Here is a 20,081-nt window from a genome sequence, read left to right as displayed (position 1 = left end):
TCACTGAATAAGCATTGTGGTTGGACCATAAAAAACAAAAGGAAAATTTTGTGAGATGTAACAGTTGATGGTAAAAATTTACTGATGGGAGTGACAAAATCAGACATGCCTTTTGGTAAGTTCAATCTGATGGTAGTAAGGATGGATTGGATATGATGAAAAGTGGATTCATGGAAACCTGAAAGGAATATAGTTTACATAAGATGTTAAGACTTCTCTAGAAGAAATAATGGGAATGGAAAGAAATGGGGAAATTTAAGTAATATGTAAGAATATATTAACAAGACTTGGTTAGAGGATATGAATAATAAGGAATATTAGAGAGGGAGGTTTCAAAAACAATGATCAGGTTCTAAGTTGAAAACTTGGATGAAAGTGCAAACATCCAGTAAAATGGGGCCAACTGGAGCAGGAACAAGTTTTAGGGAATGATTGCACATTCAGTTGAAGAATATTAATATTAATTAGTGTTAGGATCATTAAATGTCATTGAGAGGAAACAACCAGACAGAGAAAAATTAAGAAAATGTTTTTATATGAAAACTAAGGAGAGGAGTGTTGAAAAATTAACTAGTGGTGAACCATAGCAAATACACTGGGGATGGGGTTGAGAGGGTCAAATACAATGAGGCCTGAAAGATTGACCATTAGATGTACCATGAAAGTGTAAAGAAATAGAGTAAACATTTTCTGCCAAGAGGTGAGGAAGGGGAAGAAATGCAGACAAGAAAGAAGTTAACTTGGTCAGTTGAATCTCTATTTCTTTAATTAGCCTCTATCTTTTTATCATTTTCCCTCTCCCCAAGTAAAGAAGAGTTTTTAGTATAATTGGTTAGAGAACAAGGAATTAATTGCGTTGCATTTTATTTGGCGGATCGCTTACTAGTTTTAAAGCTTAGCATCACTGTACAAAGCCTTGTTTTGCTAATGAGCCACCAGGGAAGCCATATCAGGAATAGGTATCAGAGATAGGTACCAACAATATATGCTTGTTTCATATAATCAATTACACTATCCAAACTGGATTAAACACACATGCACCCCATTTTAGAAAAGATAACATTACTTTGGGAATGTAATTTGTGTAAGCTAGTTGAATCACTTGAAAATTTTTATTTTCCACATGCAATCTAGTTGATATCAACAACAAGATATTTTGTATACCTAGACTGTCAGATAGAACACAAACACCCCTCTTTTTGGTATTTGGCCAAGGTAATTCATTCAGTACTGTGACTCAGACATTATCTCATGCTCAAACTGACCATATTCAAATACATCTCTTCAGCTTTGATTTCTCTCCGTGATTTTTTGGCTAGTGTATCTGATTCTCTACTCAGCATATTATCTTGCTTAGCTAAGAGGCAAATCAGAATTAACATGTGCATAACCAACTCTGGATAATCTTCCCCCACCCACCTGACAAAAGACCTTATCCTCCCTGAGTCTTTCCTGTTTTAATAAACTTGTTCTTTCTGTGCTCACGTTGAAATCTCAAGGAAATTCTTGACTTATTTTTCTCACAACTCATCACACTGATCAGAAAATACTATTAATTTTGCTTTCAGTCTTGAATACCTTGAAGCATCAAAATTTGTTGGAACTAGTTCAAAATATATTCCAAATTTTACCACTTCTAATCCCTTCTAGAGCTACCACTATGAAACAATATCACTAAAATTTCTTAACTTGGTTATAACAAGAGACTCCAAGCAAAACTGCTGTTTATATTCTATTTCCCAACCTGAACAGTCTCTTTGTACAATAGTCAGATGATCCTTTAAAAATGTAAATCATAGTTTCCCTGCTCAGAACCCTCCTATGTTTCCCTACCATGCTTCTGGAAAAAAAAAAAAAAAAAAAAGCCAATCTTTAGTAAGATTTACAATAACCTTGGTGATTAGATCCTATCTACTTTTCTAAGCATATCTATCTTCTGTTCAGTTCAGTCGTTCAGTCACGTTCAACTATGCAACCCCATGGACTGCAGCACGCCAGGCCTCCCTGTCCACCTCCAATGCCCAGAGTTTACTCAAACTCATGTCCACTGAGTCAGAGATCATCCACTGTCGAACCCTTCTCCTGCCTTCAATCTTTCCCAGAATCAGGCTCTTTTCCAATGAGTCAGTTCTTCACACCAGGAGGCCAAAGTATTGGAGTTTCAGCTTCAGCATCAGTCCTTCCAATGAATGTTCAGGACTGATTTCCTTTAGGATGGACTGGTTGGATCTCCTTGCAGTCCAAGGGACTCTCAAGAGTCTTCTCCAACACCACAGTTCAAAAGCATCAATTCTTCAGCACTCAGCTTTCTTTATAATCCAACTCTCACATCCATACATGACTACTGGCAAAACCATAGCTTTGAATAGATGGACCTTTGTTGGCAAAGGAATGTCTCTGCTTTTTAATATGCTGTCTAGGTTGGTCATAGCTTTTCTTCCAAAGATCAAACATCTTTGAATTTCATGGCTGTAGTTACCATCTGCAGTGATTTTGGAGCCGCCCAAAGTAAAATCTGCCACTGTTTCCATTGTCTCCCCATCTATTTGCCATGAAGTGATGGGACCAGATGCCATGATCTTAGTTTTCTACATGTTGAGATTTAAACCAACTTTTTCACTTTCCTCTGCCATTTTCATCAAGAGGCTCTGTGGTTCTTCTTCACTGTCTGCCATAAGGGTGGTGTCATCTGTGTATCTGAGGTTATTGATATTTCTCCCGGCAATCTTGATTCCAGCTTGTGCTTCTTCCAGCCCAGTGTTTCTCATGATGTACTCTGCATATAGGCTAAATAAGCAGGTGACAATATACATCCCTGATATACTCCTTTCATAATCTGGAACCAGTCTGTTGTTTCATGTCCAATTCTAACTGCTGCTTCCTGACCTGCATATAGGTTTCTCAAGAGGCAAGTGAGGTAGTCTGCTATTCCCATCTCTTTCAGAATTTTCCACAGTTTGTGGTGATCCACACAATCACTTTTTCAGTGATCCAACAGTTGTTGGCAATTTGATCTCTGGTTCCTCTGCCTTTTCAAAACCAAGTTTGAACATCTGGAAGTTTTGGTTCATGTATTGTTGAAGCCTGGCTTGGAGAATCTTGAGCATTACTTTACTAGCGTGTGAAGTGAGTGCAATTGTGTGGTAGTTTGAGCATTCTTTGGCATTGCCTTTCTTTGGGGTTGGAATGAAAACTGACCTTTTCCAGTCCTGTGGCCACTGCTGAGTTTTCCAAATTTGCTGACATATTGAGTGCAGCACTTTCACAGCATCATCTTTTAGGGTTTGAAATAGCTCAACTGGAATTCCATCACCTCCACTAGCTTTGTTCATACTGATGCTTCCTAAGGCCCACTTGACTTCGCATTCCACGACTTCTGGCTCTAGGTGAGTGATCACACCATTGTGGTTATCTGGGTCTGTTTTGGTATAGGTCTTATTTGTATCCTTGCCACCTCTTCTTAATATCTTCGGCTTCTGTTAGGTCCATACCATTTCTGTCCTTTATTGAGCCCATCTTTGCATGAAATGTTCCCTTCGTATCTATAATTTTCTTGAAGAGATCTCTCTAGTCTTTCCCATTCTATTGTTTTCTTTCATTTCTTTGCATTGATCACTAAGAAAGCCTTTCTTTTCTCTCCTTGGTAATCTTTGGAACTCTGCATTCAAATGGGCATATCTTTCCTATTCTCCTTTGCCTTTCACTTCTCTTCTTTTCTCAGCTATTTGTATGGCCTCCTCAGACAACCATTTCACCCTTTTGCATTTCTTTTTCGTAGGGATGGTCTTGATTCCTCTCTCCTGTACAATGTTATGGACCTCTGTCCATAATTCTTCAGGCTCTCTGAGTATCAGATCTAATCCCTTGAATCTATTTTTCACTTCTCCTGTAAGTGAGATTTGATTTAGGTCACACCTGAATGGTCTACTGGTTTTCCCTATTTTCTTCAATTTAAGTCTGAATTTGGCAATAAGGAGTCAATATCCGAGCCACAGTCAGCTCCTGGTCTTTTTTTTTTTTTTTCCCTGACTGTATAGATAGTTTCTCCATCTTTGGCTGCAAAGAATATTATCAGTCTAATTTTGGTATTGACCATCTGGTGACATCCATGTGTAAAGTCTTCTCGTGTGTTGTTGGAAGAGGGTGTTTGCTATGACCAGTGCATTCTCTTGGCAAAATTCTGTTAGCCTTTGCCCTGCTTCATTCTCTACCCCAAGTCCAAATTTGCCTGTTACTCCAGGTATTTCTTGACTTCCTACTTGTGCATCTCTATCATGCTCCTTCCTTTATCTGTTATAGGCACACCAATTTCCTCAATGATTTGTTTCACAAATACTATTAACAAATCAAATGCCCTCCCATAAAAGGGCCTTTACGTTTGACACTTGCTTTCTTTGGAACGTTCTTCTCAGAAATTCATATGATTCTCTCCCTCAAATCACTAAGTTTTCTGCTTCACGATAGGCTTATCACAACCATCCTACCTAAAGTAGCAATCCTTACACTCTGCTTCCTTTTTCTCCTACTGTTTGTCACCTTTTAACATCTTATTATGCCTTAATTGATGGTTTGTTTTATTTTTGCACCACTGCCACATAAGGTCACTGAAGGCGAGAGCTTTCTCTCTTGCTTTGTGTTGCTTTCCCAGCAACATTACCACTGTGCTGTGGATAGTAAGCCATCAGTAAAGAAATGAATAAATGAGTAAGTGTTTTTCTGCTATGGAAACTTTGTCTTCTCAATTCTGTACCATCGAGACTCTGATAATTTACTCTCTGGGACATGACTGAGCAACTAACACTTTCACTGTCTCAAATAGGGATTACTTTCTAGATCAAAGAGCAAGTAATCAAGCCTGAAGTTTAAGTAAAGAGGCTTTTAAATAAGAATTTGTAAGCACTGAATATTTCTCCCCTTCACTACAGATATGCAACCTATCACTTGAAAAGAGCACATATAATCTATTATATTTTGTTTAACATAATAGTTACAGACTATTAATGCCATATGTTTCATAAGAATGGTAGTACTAGAATTTTTAAGACCTGTATAAAGAATTTTATAGAGAGCTTCCCAATAGCTATTCTGTATCAGAGAATGGCCGCTCTCCAACATCTTTTTTTATTAATAAACTTTAACTGTTATTGTTACTGTCAAGCACAGATTTGCATATTGGGTATGTTCTTCAAATAGCAAAATGCTGAACCCCATAATAGTTCTTGGACCTCAAGACAGATTTGGAGTCATCATCCTGTTTACAAGATCGAGTCCTAGGTGGTTAGGTGAACACAATTTGAATTCTTTATTATTCTTTCCTTTTGTTGGCATTACTGCATTATTCTCTTTTCCCAGATGAAACACTTCATGAAGTTTATTGCATTTGCTAATTAGATTAGCAATTACCAATTAAGCTAAATTTCAAAGTACCAATCAGATTTTATACCTTAATTAGTTACATTATTACTAATTAGAATAGCAGTTTTTACTTAATGGATTATGTGCAAATTAAGATGATTCAGTCCATTTTTAAAACCCAGATATATTTTACTAATTGACATAGTAATCAAGAGCTCATGTTTGAATTTAATATGTCATATTAGTAAAAAGTCACATGGCAGTTCAAGTCTGTGTATAATATAGGAAAAAAAATTAGGCCAAACAAGAGTTAACTGAATTTAAACTTTTCCAAAGTTTGAATTGAGATGAGTAATGCTTTGGAAGACATGTATAATCATGCTTTTGAAGGCAGATAAACTAATTCCTCTACTAAGAAAAGCAAGAAGAGCTTAGCACTTATTAATAATATTCAAAGAACACATTTTAGAAATATGGTCCTTTCATCTGGCAGTTGGTGATTTGCATACCTTTTGGTGGGTAGCAGCTATGAATACCAGAGAAGGCAATGGCACCCCACTCCAGTACTCTTGCCTGGAGAATCCCATGGATGGAGGGGCCTGGTGGGCTGCAGTCCATGGGGTCGCTAAGAGTCGGACATGACTGAACATCTTCACTTTCACTTTTCACTTTCATGCATTGGAGAAGGAAATGGCAACCCACTCCAGTGTTCTTGCCTGGAGAATCCCAGGGACGGGGGAGCCTGGTGGGCTGCCGTCTATGGGGTCGCACAGTGTCAGCCATGACTGAAGCGACTTAGCAGCAACAGCATCAGCTATGAATGCACTGGCTCTGCCAGAAGCATGTAAATGAAATTACAATTTTTAAAGTTTTCACTGGGCTTTGACACCTGGATTCCAAAAGTCGTTCAAGTATTGATTTCCTTTTATTGACTATTAACAAATATCTTGAACAATTCTACTGCCAGATGTTTTCTCACTATATTGTACACACATAAAGAAAACATAAAATCCTAGGAGCATAATGAAATAGACATCTGTAGTAAAGGGTCGCACAGTGTCTGACACGACTGAAGTGACTTAGCAGTAGCAGTAAAGGCTATATTTTATAAAGTGATTACAAAATGCTTAATTATATTAACAATGTACTACATTTACCACATTCAACTACCTTAACAGGTGGCACTAGTGGTAAAAGAATCTGCCTGCAATGCAGAAGATGCAGGAAGATCCCCTGGAGAAGGAAATGGAATCCCACTCCAGTATTCTTGCCTCGGAAATACAATGGACAGAGGAATCTGGCAGGCTTCATGGGGTTGCAAAGAGTCATACTTGACTTAGTGACTAAAAACAACAACAACTACCTTAACTAAGTTAATGTGTTTTTGCCTGACTATACTTACCACCTTTAATGATGATTTTAGTCAGTCACAATTGTTTATACTGTTTAGCATAGTACTCTAGTACTGGACCAAACAGAGAGTAGACATTTTTTAAGGGAAGCACACTGACTGAAACCTTCCATCCTGGCCAAGCACCATAGTAACCATTTGCATGAGTTGTTTTACGACAGGAGGTCCTGGTAAGGAACACGGAACTAATAAGCCTCCACCAACCGGAAGAGTTCAGGAAGGGTCAAAAGGAGACACCACCTGTCCGATCACCTCCCAGAATCCTTCTCTCTGGCATCCATCTTGGCTGAACAAGGGCTGTAGCACCAGGAAGGACTCTGAATCAGAATGATTGGCTAAAGACAACCCAGGAACTAATCCCGTCACCATAAAACCCAAGACTGCGAGCCACCTGGCGGAGCTGCTCTCCTGTGTGCCCTTACCCCACTGCTCTCCACCCAGGTGCCCTTTCCCAATAAAGTCTCTTGTTCTGTCAGCACATGTGTCTCCTTGGACAATTTTTTTCTTAGTGTTAGACAAGAGCCCAGTTTCAGGCCCTGGAAGTGGTCCCCCTTCCTGCAACAGAAAGAAATATAGCTTTAGTCATTGATAAACATGTATAAATTCTGAAATTGCACTGTCTCTTAGAGAGTGCACTATTATTTAATGCACTCCAACTCTTTGGTCTTAGCTATGATCCTAGTGTAGTAAAAGATAGTACAAAATTACAGATTAGTAAATACATATATTTTAAGACACTAATAGTTAAAAAGGAGATCTGCTATCTAATTTGAGTAGCATGTATCTCTCTCTCTCTCTCTTTGTATCTCAAATCAGTCATTGTGTATACCTATTCCTGAGTTGCTTATATTTGCATATCTCTCTTTTTGCAAAGGAATCTTTGCAGGATTCCATCCAAGAATCTGGCATGCAAATGGTTAAACAGGTCTGTGATCAACTCTCTCCTTTTAGAGGGGACTTCTCTGAGAAAGAAGAAAGTTGATCCAGTCTAATCTTCCTTCAACATGTTAATGACAAAAATTTTAGCAAACAAACCAATGATAATACTATTGAAATGGTTCATACTATGGTGTGGTTTTTGCAGGTTGGACCACGTTGACTATAATAAGTTATAGTAAACAAAATTCAAAGCTTTTAAATTATGGAACAGTTCTATGTATCTCTCTTTGTTGGCATGTGCTTTGAGATTATTCATTTCATCAAAACTGTTAATAAAACTGTCTTACTGGGTCAGATTTCTGATTCACGTGACCCAGATTTGACAATCTGATCTTTTGTGTTTTCATAGTATAATTTACTGTTTCAGGTTAACTACATGGAAGACTAAGTATTAAACAAATTATATCATTGGATGAAAAATACAAAGTCACAACCACTTCAAGTGGCTATTATGTAAGCATATAGGACAGTGATAGCACCCTTTTTTTGGGTACAAATAGCCTGAAAAATTCACCCTTTATTTAAGAATCCAATAGTTAATGCTCTCTAAAAATTCTTTGTCTATTAAACTTAAGTATAAATCAGTTCAGTTTTACTAGGATTTGTGGAAGATGGATAACAATTAAAAATCCATTAGCTTTTTTTTTTTTCGGGGGGGGATAGGTTAAAGAAGTAGGAAAGGAAAAACTCAAAGATTAATTTTTGTTCATCTATTTCAATACTAGTATAACATACTCCTATTTACTTTAGGGTTTGATTTTTCCTTTAATTTTACTTTTATTATTTTATTTTCTTCTAGTTTTTTCTCTTTAGACATAGGCTCTGCTTTCTCTTAGTCATATTCATCTCTTGCATACTTCTCTTCCTACAAATGGCTTCTGTTAAATTTTTTCATGTGTCTTTCTGGATATGTTTATGTCTATATACATACATAAACTTTTACATTTCTTTCTCCATTTCCTCTTTTTTTTTTTTCCTAAAGTTCAAAAAGTGCCACTCTATTAAGTAAATTACTTTTTTCTTCAATCAAATTATTCTCTATCATTAAATATGAGCTCTTAAAAAGCTTAATATTCAGGAAGATTTGATGATTTGATGATCAACATTGTAAAATCTAATCTCCTTCTGCCTTGCTCCCACTCCTGCCCAGTTCTCCCTAACAGAAAGGCCTTTCTGGCAGGTAAAACTGGGAAGAACTCATTAGGCTCTAAAGAATGTGAGTTAGTTTCTACATCTTGATACCGTAAGTCTTCAGAGGTCAGTTCGTAAGCTGTCACAGGAGAGTTTGCTGACATTAGTTATCCAATAGAGCCAAGTGACTCAAGTGGTAAAGAATCTTCCTGTGAAACAGGAGCTGCAGGAGTTGTGGATTCGATCCCTGTGTCAAAAAAAAATTCCCCTGGAGAAGGAAATGGCAAGCCACTCTGTTATTATTGCCTGGGAAAACCCATGGACAGAGGAGCTTGGTGATCTCAAAGAGCTGGACACTATTGAAGCAAATGAGCACAGCCCTAACTTACCCCTTACTGATGTTAATGATAACAATTGTTGTTTTGGTTCAGTTGCTAAGTTGTGTCTGATTGTTTTTTGACCCCATGGACTGTAGCTCACCAGGCTCCTCTGTCCATGGGATTTGCCAGGCAGGGGTACTGGAGTAGGTTTCCATTTCCTTCTCCGGGGGATCTTCCCAACCCAGGGATCGAACACATGTCTCCTGCATTGGCGGGTGGATTCTTTACCACTGAGCCACCTGGGAAGCCTGATGCTAACAATATTGCACTCAAATATCAATCTGTTAAGGAATAAAGTATAAGGGAAAGGGTAAGGAACCTAATTTTTCAGTTCCTTTAAAGACCTCAATGAATTGCTATTTCTTTAACCTATCAGTGGACAATTAGGCTGTTTTTAGATTTCTGTGTTGGTAATAATTTGGTAATGAAAATATTTATACCTATATTTTTGCATATTTGTGTGATTTTCATCTCTAGGCTAAATTTCTTTTTTTTTTCCTCAGTTTATTTATTTATTTATTTATTTATTTATTTCAAAATTGAAATTCCTGAGCCAAATATCTTTTTACACTTAAAATTTTTATAGATACTTCCAAGGTGTGTCTAAAATTTTCACTAACTTACACTCACAATAATCTTTAAAGTCATTTTTCAATTATGATATTTGAAAAAATGATTATTCATTTTATTTTCATAGGATTTAGCAAAATAACATACACACTGTCATCAGTATGCTTTTCTGTTAATTTCATATTTATATCCTATATATTTTTCTATTAAAAATTTGTTTGTAGAGACTTCTTTTACATTAAAGAATTTTATTCTCTCTCAGCATATGTGCACGAACAGTATTTCTTTAAAGTTGCCCTTTATTTGTGAATTATTCTTTATAAGTCTTTGTCCAAGCTTCCCTGGTGGCTCAGAGGTTAAAGCGTCTGCCTGCAATGCAGGAGACCCTGGCTTCCCTGGCTGGGGAAGATCCCCTGGAGAAGGAAATGGCAACCCACTCCAGTATTCTTGCCGGGAGAATCCCATGTATGGAGGAGCCTGGTAGGCTACAGTCCACAGGGTTGCAAAGAGTCGGACATGATTGAGTGGCTTCACTCGCTTCACTTTATAAGTCTTTAACAGGCATATGTTCTTGGTTTTTATGTAGTTGAATTTCTTGCTGTTTTCCTTTATGGCTTCTGAACATCAGATTTAGGCAACTCTTTTTTCTAGTCACTTCAAAATGATACAGTAGCTATCATTTTCTGAACATCCACAATTTTGTCTGCACTGAATGGGAAAGTGGGGTGATGTATTAAGCCTGGTTGTTTTCAAATTTTCTTCCCATAGAAGTTGAATAACATTTGAGGATGGATCAGATACAGCAGAAAGTGAAATAAGTTGAGCCACCTTAAGCTGCTAGCAAAAGCCAAAAGCAAAGAAAAGTGTACATAAAAGAGAAATCTTGGAAGAACACAGGGATCAGAAGTATCTGTGATTGGGAGGAGTTGATAAGCTTCTCCAAAAAAGGATGATTCAAAAGGTTGAGAATTTCTTGCTATGTAAAGTACTGATAGAAGGAAAGAGCCAATAATAGGTGGTATTTTCCTTAACACTGAATGATGGGAAGATTGTATCTATTTTCATTTCAATTTGCTCCAATTTCCAAAACAGCTTTGAATATAATGCTCTATTTGTTGTTCACTTACCAACAATTCAGACTTATTCAAGCATAAGGAATACCTTAACATCTCAAATGGACATATTCCCTTACTCTTTGCTAGTAAATTATGCAATAAATGTTATTTTCAAATATGGACTACCAAAGTCTGATTTATCATGGTTGGACAGCAAGGAGATCAAATAAGTCAATTCTAAAGGAAATCAACACTGAATATTCATTGGAAAGACTGATGCTGAAGCTGAATCTAGCTCTTAGTTAAACTAGATTATAATTTTAAAAAATTAATCAATTAAATATTTTTGTCACAATATGATAACATTAAATTTATAATTTTAGAATCAAGTGTTTTACATTCACTGGATTGAGCATTTAAATATATTAAATATCTTTTAGCACCTGAAGCATTAGAGGAAAATTTGTATGATTTTGATAAGTGAGAAGAATTAATGTGGAAAAATAAGAAAAATAATTTAGGGAAAGTAGACACAACTATATTGAACTAATTTTATTGTTTTATTTTGTTATGTTATTTTGGTATCAGAAGTATCTACCATAAAATATTACATAGCAAGTAACACAATAAATATGTAAAATGCATGTGACATCAGATTAATATACATAGTATAATGAATTTCTCAAAGTGATCAGAAAAAGACCAGTCTCTTCTCAAATAGACAAAATATTTCAGTAATCAGTTTAAATTAGAAACCTAACAGCCAAACAAGTCATGGCAGCAACCTAAAGCATTTTTGGTTAATGTCTCCATTATTATTACTTTACGCTTGATTTTGAAAGGCAAAATAGAACAACAACGTCTAATTCTGGTGAGAATGTGAGGAATGGCTACTCATACAGTGTTAATAGAAATAATCATTGCTATAGTTTTAAGAAATATAAATTGTCTGTATCTTCAACATTAAAATTTTGCTTGGTGGTTCAGATGGTAAAGCGTCTGCCTGCAATGCAGGGAGATTGGGTTCGATCCCTGTGTAGGGAAGATCCCCTGGAGAAGGAAATGACAACGCACTCCCATACTCTTGCCTGGAAAATCCCATGGACGGAGGAGCCTGGTAGGCTACAGTCCATGGGGTCTCAAAGATTCAAACATGACTGAGTGACTTCACTTCACTTCCCTTTTTAATATTAAAAGAATAAATTAACTACCTACCTTTTTTTTTTTTTTTTTAAACTGAGATACTACTTTTGGGGATATTGCACATAGAAGTAAATATCCATATGTGGATACTAGTTAGATACAGTTGCAGCTGTAAATATGTGTATACACATATATATCAGTTCAGTTCAGTTCAGTTCGGTCGCTTAGTTGTGTCCTTCTCTTTGCTACCGTTGGACTGCAGCACGCCAGCCCTCCCTGTCCATCACCAACACCCAGAGCTTGCTCAAACTCATGTCCATCGAGTCGGTGATGCCTTGCAACCATCTCACCCTCTGTCGTGCCCTTCTCCTCTTGTCTCAATCTTTCCCAATATCAGGGTATTTTCCAGTGATTCAGTTCTTAGCATCAGGTGGCCAAAGTATTGGAGTTTCAGCTTCAGCATCAGTCCTTCCAATGAATATTCAGGACTGATTTCCTTTAGGATTGACTGGTGTGATCTCCTTGTGTGTACACACACACACACACACACGCACACACACACATATATATGTATATGTATAGGGCTTCCCTGGTGGCTCAGATGGTAAAGCGTCTGCCTGGAATGCGGGAGACCCAGGTTTGATCCCTGGGTTGGGAAGATCCCCTGGAGAAGGAAATGGCAACCCACTCCAGTACTCTTACCTGGAAAATTCCATGGACTGAGGAGCCTGGGGGGCTACAGTCCATGGGGTCGCTAAGAGTCAGACACAACAGAGCAACTTCACTTTCACTTTTCCCTTTTATAGATAGATAGAAATACATTAACACATTGGTTTACTGAAAAGATACTGGCAAAAAAATTGAATGCCCGAAGATATTTACCAGGGTTTCCCTGGTAGCTCAACTGGTAAAGAATTCACCTGCAATTCAGGAGACCCTGATTCAATTTCTGGGTTGGGATGATCCCCTGAAGAAGGGATAGGCTTCCCACTCCAGTATTCATCGGCTTCTGTGGTGGCCCAGTGGGTAAAGAATCTGCCTGCAATGTAAGAGATTTGGAGGGGTATGATCCCTGGGTTGGGAAGATCCCCTGGAGAAAGGCATGGCAACCCACTCTAGTATTCTTGCCTGGAGAATCCCCATGGACAGAGGAGCCTTGTGGCCTACAGTTCATGGGGTTGCGAAGACTCAGTCATGACTAAACGACTAAGCACAGGTGTTTATCATTATTGTCATGTAGCAATATCAAATAATACTAAGAAACTGTTGTGAAAAAAAAAGACATCTCTATAGCTGTTGACTATTGTGCTATAAATTTAAAAATCAAAAAGATTTGAGAATAATTTGAAAAGTACAATTATATTTTGGTAAAACAGCAACAAAATGCCTTACGTGTGAGTGTGTATTACTGTTACAGAAGGAAATTTATCAGTCTGTTAAGACTTGTTCGTGGGTGGAGAGGAAATTTAAAGCTAGGGATTTTAGAACAGCTACTTAATTTATGCATTGCTTAAATGTCTACAAGGAATAGATTTCTACTGTTGTAAATATTAAATACAGATTTAAGAAATTTGGAAATAAAAGACAGTTGGAATCAAAGTAAATAAGGATGAAAAAAACAAAAGTCTTAAAATTTTTTTTATTATTATGAAACATGTTTTTTGGGTCCCTAACTTTGTACATTTTTTTTTAAATGACTCACAAACTAAGAAGTTAACAAACAATTCTGTTGTGAATAGGTCATTTTCATTGGCCTCTTTGAGTGTAAATGTTTAAACACATATGCTGCTGCTGTAAACTACATGACAAAAATATCTTTTTTTTTAAATTTTTTTATTTTTTTTTTGACAAAAATATCTTTAACTTACATGGAAATTTTTCCAGTCTATGCTGGAATGCATTCATCCTTACATTAGTCCTCAAATCAAATTTAAAATGTATATATGATTAAAGGGTTAAAAAGGTTCTGCTTGCTAAGGTGAATTCAGACAATTTAGGAAATAGCTGCACATTTAAATAGATTATGTTTTCATCTAATTAGGATGATTTTTAAATGGAATTTGAAATTTTCTAAGATAAAAAATATATATCCAGACATCACTGATCTAGTTTAGTAGTATAAAACAGTTTGAAACAAATGGAATCCTTCCTTCCCTGGGATATCATTTGTCCCAGGCTCCATTCAGGTGGGTCTAAAACTGGCTCAGTTGAGGACCCTACCTAGACAAGTAGGGGCTTCCACCACAACTACCACCTGCTCCCACACCCTCACTAGGTACTATTGCTAAATGGACAGGGGAAAGGGGGAATCTAGAAAAACATGGATTCATACAACAGAAGTTTATCCCAGTCATATCGAGTCTGAATGACAGATACAAGCAGAGCTGATTTGCTGTTCTCCTGAGTGCCTTTCCCAAAAGCACCACATATCAACACTTTCAGAAGTAGTATGTTGACAGGATAGTTATTAAAACGATAAATGTAGAGGAAGTGTATAAAAGTAAAACCTGGAGGCTGTCAGAGGATTGTGCTATTCATACCGGCTTCTTCCCAACCAAACAACTGCATGGGCCCTGCTGAGATTTGGCCCTTGGCTTGGTTCCTCTGATGATGAAACCCTGACTTTCCTAATCCCTCCCACCTCTCTCCAACACAAACAGCACCAAGGAATCTGCACTTCTCTGGAGCTCAGTTTAAAACAAGGCATAAACATCACTGTTTAATTTTTAGGCCCAGCAAATAATAATTTAAAAAAATTTTTTTGAATTGGAGAAATCTGAAATTGCAAATACAGTTAGGAGAAATATGAAATTATATTTACTTGTGGTATCCCCCTTTATTTTTAATCATTTTCAACTCAAATTCTCCATATTTTATTAGATTGACTGATTTACTGACTTATTCATTTGCTTATTCATTCATTAGATCAAAATTTACAGTATGTATTCAGAGTTCTCCATAGAAACAGAACCAATGAAATATACACACACACACATAAATGTGTGTGTGTGTATATATATATGTTTATATTTACTTATATACTTATATCTACCTATCTATCTCTGTCTGTATATCTATCTACTGAGAGAGGTTTTAAGGAAGAATTTCATGCAGTAAGTTCAAAATCTTTATAGAATCGTGGAAGGTTAGAGACCCAGGGAAGATTTGCTGTTTCACTTCCAGTTTGAAGACAGTCTGGAGGCATGCTTCCTTCCTATTTAAGGCCCCCCAGTCTTTTTATTTTATTTTTTCTTAAGGCCTTCCACTGATTGGATGGGGCTCACATACATTATGGAGGATGATCTATTTTACTCAAAGTCTACTGATTTAATGTTAATAACACCTTAAAAAGAGGAGAGTGAAAAAGTTGGCTTGAGGCTCAACATTCAGAAAACTAAGATCATGGCATCTGGTCCCATCACTTCATAGCAAATAGCTGGGGAGACAGTGGAAATAGTGACATACTTTATTTTTGGGGGCTCCAAAATTACTGCACATGGTGACTGCAGTCATGAAATTAAAAGATGCTTGCTCCTTGGAAGAAAATTTATGACCAACCTAGACAGCATATTAAAAAGCAGAGACATTACTTTGCCAACAAAGGCCTGTTTAGTCAAGGCTATGGTTTTTCCAGTGGTCATGTATGGATGTGAGAGTGGGACTATAAAGAAAGCTGAGCACCAAAGAATTGATGCTTTTGAACTGTGGTGTTGGAGAAGACTCTTGCAAGTCCCTTGGACTGCAAGGAGATCCAGCTGGTCCATCCTAAAGGAGATCAGTCCTGGGGTTCATTGGAAGGACTGATGTTGAAGCTGAAACTCCAATACTTTGTCCACCTCATGCGAAGAGCTGACTCATTGGAAAAGAGCCTGATGCTGGGAAAGATTGAAGGCAGGAGGAGAAGGGGATGACAGAGGATGAGATGGTTGGATGGCATCATTGACTCATTGGACATGAGTCTGAGTAAACTCCAGGAGTTGGCGACAGACAGGGAGGCTTGGCTTGCTGCAGTCCATGGGGTCACAAAGAGTCGGACATGACTGAGCGACTGAACTGAACTGAACACCTAAAAACAATGTACCTTTGTAGAAACATCAAGTCTGGCATTGGATGAAGCATCTAACCAAGTCAAATACATACATTTAACCACCACACTGATTTCCAAATACAAAAAGCCTAAAAGTCTGTCTTTTGGTAGAGGTGGAAGGGGAGGGAAGAGAAGTTGAGGGGCAGACACAAGGTTAACTAACTGGATTGCAAATAGGAGAAGCAAAGTAACAGATACTTTCAAAATATCAAGGGAGCTGAGAGTAGGAAGTAAATAATTTTGTGTGAGAGAAAAAGAGGTGCACTGATGCTCAAGATGTCTTCCTCTTGTCCAGAAATTTGGCCCAGAAGAGCAATTGCTCAAGTCAGAGAGAAATTTAAAGAGATGTGTGAATCTCCACCTTGGGACTCATGTGAAGCTTGTTCTAGGCTCAGTTCCAAAATATTTACAAACTTAAGCTGGGATTCAGTTTTATAGTGAAACTTAATATGCTTTGGGATCTTTCTTAGTATGAGGCATTGTCTTTGAAAATCTCATTCTCCCAGATAGATTTTATTTTATAAGCATTGTCTATAACTGTTTGCTTGAATAAATGTGCAGAGTTTTTGGAAGCCTAGTTTTAATTGCTTTATACTGTGAGCTTTGCAGTTTTTCCTTCTGAAATTTTCATAGTAGAATCTTTACTTCTGCAAATTGCAAAGTTTTTTCTTTTTTTTTTTTTTAAGTTTTTGAGCTTTGGCAGCTAACTTCACTCTGAGCACAGTTGGCTGTCTTTCTCCAGCACACTGCATTAGAGAAAAAGTTCTTCACCCTAAGGGTTTTTAGAGTTTCTTTGTTCAACAAAGAATTTTATCATACTCCTGAAATTGGATCTATTTCTTTCAAGGTATAATTTGGAAGATCATTGACAAATCGAGCCAGACACTAATTAGCTCTCTGATTGAAATTAACATATTTTATGTGTATTAATGTGAATATCACAGGAGACACTTTCAATCTAGATTTCATTAAGGAATGTTACATACCTTCCAAATAATTTGTACTGGCAGAAGTTTCTAGAATCCAATCTCATCTTGAACTATTCTTGCTATTTGTGTTTTGGTCACACTGGCCTTCTAGTTCCTTGATCTCTTCAAGACTTTTCTCATCCTAAAGTCTTCATATTTCCTGTTCTACTGGGTTTGGAAAACAAATTTCCTGTTTCTCCCATAACTTGTATTTCCTCATCCTTCAAGTCTTACCTTCTGTTTTACTTCCTAAGAGAAGCTTTATTTGACCATCCAGCTGTAGTAGGCCTCATCACCACCCATTTCTCATCTGTGGTTTTTCTCTATTGCAGAATACTCTTTATTTCCATTAGACTATTTTCATAATCTTAAATTATTTTATTTATTTACTTACTCCAGTAGTCTGTTTTCTCTACTTCAATAGTCTGTTTTCTCCACTCCACTCCATCATTAGAACAAGGAATTTGCTTGCTTTTTCCCCCAGAGTTGCATTTTTAGCCCAAAATATAAACCTATTTATGTTTCTTAATGAAACACTGGAAACAAAACAATGTGTTCATGACAAACAAAATGTTATTGGAGGTAAGTCTCTTAGAAAAAGTCATATGATTTATCATTATGTGAGATCATTTATTTACTGTAGTCTTTGCTTTTTGTTGTCTGACTTGCATCAGATTATAAGCTATGTGAGAGCAGTGAATAAATTGATTTATCACTGAATTCTTTGGGACATAGTTTGTGCTTATAAAATTATACTTTCTGCTTTATTTTAAATGAGATGTCAATAATGATACATATCAGACTCCTAAGTAAATGTAGAGAAAAAGGCCATATACAGAATCTACAAGAGGAAATGGTTCACAACTTTGGATCATTTGGTCATATTTAGGATACAAAATAAAGGATCATACTGAATGGAAAGCAAGAACACTTTGTGATGTTATTGCTTTGGGGAGAGTTACTGCTCTGCTGGTCACCTAGCCTCCCACTTCATTCACTCCTCTCAGACCTAGAGAGGCAATGCAAATAAGATCAGAATGAGACTTAAAGAATATATAAATATGGAGCTAACTCAATCCAAGAAATACAGTCATCTGGGCAGAGAATAAAAGTTGAAGGGACTTATATTCTCAGAAATTTTCATTGCTGGAGGTGGACACATGTACTTTTCTCCTCCTGCCTGCAGTCTTTCCCGGCTTCAAGGTCTTTTCCAAGGAGTCAGTCCCTCTCATCAGGTGGCCAAAGTATTGGAGCTTCAGCTTCAGCAATCTCACAAGAGATGTGGATTTGATCCCTGTGTTGGAAAGATCCCCTGGAGAAGGAAATGACAGTCCACTCCAGTATTTTTGCCTGGAGAATTCTGTGGACTGAGGAACCTGGCAGGCTACACACACACACACACTCACATGCACATATGCATGCACACACGCACACAGGAAATCTTGGCTTTAGGGGAAGACTGAGCAGAAAACCAGCACTATTTAACCCTCTTAGAATTGTAGGAAGAATCAGATTTAGAAGAAAAACACCCAGTGAGGCATTTTTGTCATGATCTTCCTGCTCTGGGTCACGTTTCATTTTCCATATGGGGCTCTTTGAAGAGACCAGCTCTCTGTTCCCCGGCAGCATGGGGCACTGGCGAGTCAGACAGTTTGCACACCAACATACCACTCCCAAGCCTACCCTGGATTTCATGTAGTGTGAAGGACTTGGGAATTTTTCTATGACCCAAGGAGAGTTGAGGCAATTGCTGAATCTGAGTGGGCAGGTCGCCAAAGGGAATCCCTGCTAGGTGGGGAGTAATCCTGCTCTTAAGGTCTTTAGGAATGATCAGTTTTCCTGAAGCTGAAACGAAAGTTATACCAGTACTAAAACTGTGCCAGCAAGTACTGAATCAAGGGGCATGGGGGTGCCGGTGATCACATGTTCTAATCTGTCTAAGCTTCACCCCACTTGTTAACAAACCTCAGGTTTCAGCATTGAAACTCAGTACTATACCTGGTGTCCTGAGGAGATCGTCATTGAAATCAGAGGAGCCAGACATGGAACAAGATCTTACTCCTGTAGATTGCATGAAGGTACTCCCAGCACTGGAAGTTATTTAAGGTCCCACTTTCTGTATGCGCTGCAGATACCATCTGGTAGTAATATGGAAATGGAAAGGAAACCGGAAAGATTAAAATTTATCAAGAAAATAGACATGACTGAATTATCCATAGTGATTCTTTTCATTATTGGATAAGATTAAGTTTGTCAAATTGGAACATCTCTATGCTCTATTTATCTACCTACCTATTTTTTTCACACTACTCTTCCCTGGTTCTAGTATGATAGATTAACATAAGCAAGAAAAAATATGATGAAAGATTATCTTTGATTATTTGAATGCATCCCTGATGAATGAGTTATAAAAAGAAAAATTCATGTTAATGTAATCTTACAAACATAAAAAGGAAATACTTCTGGTTCTATTATTGACAGTTTCTTCAGATGAACTTTAAAGTTAAATTAGAATCAGTTTGAAGGAAAAAAAAAAACATTAAGAGATGGCTTATAAATCATCCTAAAATTGAACATAATCTGACCATTTATAAAACCCTTCATCATCTCTTCAGCTTATTTATTTTTTTAATTAGTAGATGAGTTTATTGTCATTTTATATTATTTTTGATAATTTTGTATATTGCAAAATGATCACATAGAAAATCTAGTTAACATTTGTCACCATACAAAGCTACAAAAGAATTGTTTTTCTTATGATGAGGACTTTTAAGATTTACTCTTAGCAATCTTCAAATATATAATACAGTAGTATTAACAATGTTTGTTTAATTTTTAAATACTAGTTGCTCTTTTAAAAATTTGATTGAAGATAGGAAGTTACATTTGCAGTATACTTTTCTCATTGTCCAGTTATGATTACAAGTCTCCTCATTCAGCAGTCCACTTGTTTCTTATAAAAAAAAGTAATTATTTATTAAAAGATATCTCCCAGAATTGTATTCTATGTTGATTTATGAATTTATTGGTAAATTCAGCAAT

The 20,081-nt window shown here is 37.0% G+C and overlaps 1 non-coding gene across 1 annotated transcript; it reads left to right on the top strand.

The window, feature by feature from the left end:
- Positions 1–12,570: 12,570 nt before the first annotated feature.
- On the top strand, positions 12,571–12,642 carry TRNAS-GGA. Its single transcript has one exon. It is a non-coding gene; the product is annotated as a tRNA-Ser (tRNA).
- Positions 12,643–20,081: the final 7,439 nt, after the last annotated feature.

This window comes from Cervus elaphus, chromosome 6, assembly GCF_910594005.1.
Source record: "Cervus elaphus chromosome 6, mCerEla1.1, whole genome shotgun sequence".
Classification (NCBI taxonomy): Eukaryota; Metazoa; Chordata; class Mammalia; order Artiodactyla; family Cervidae; genus Cervus; species Cervus elaphus.
Note: the sequence above shows the minus strand (reverse complement) of the source record. Positions and strands in the feature narration are given on the sequence as shown.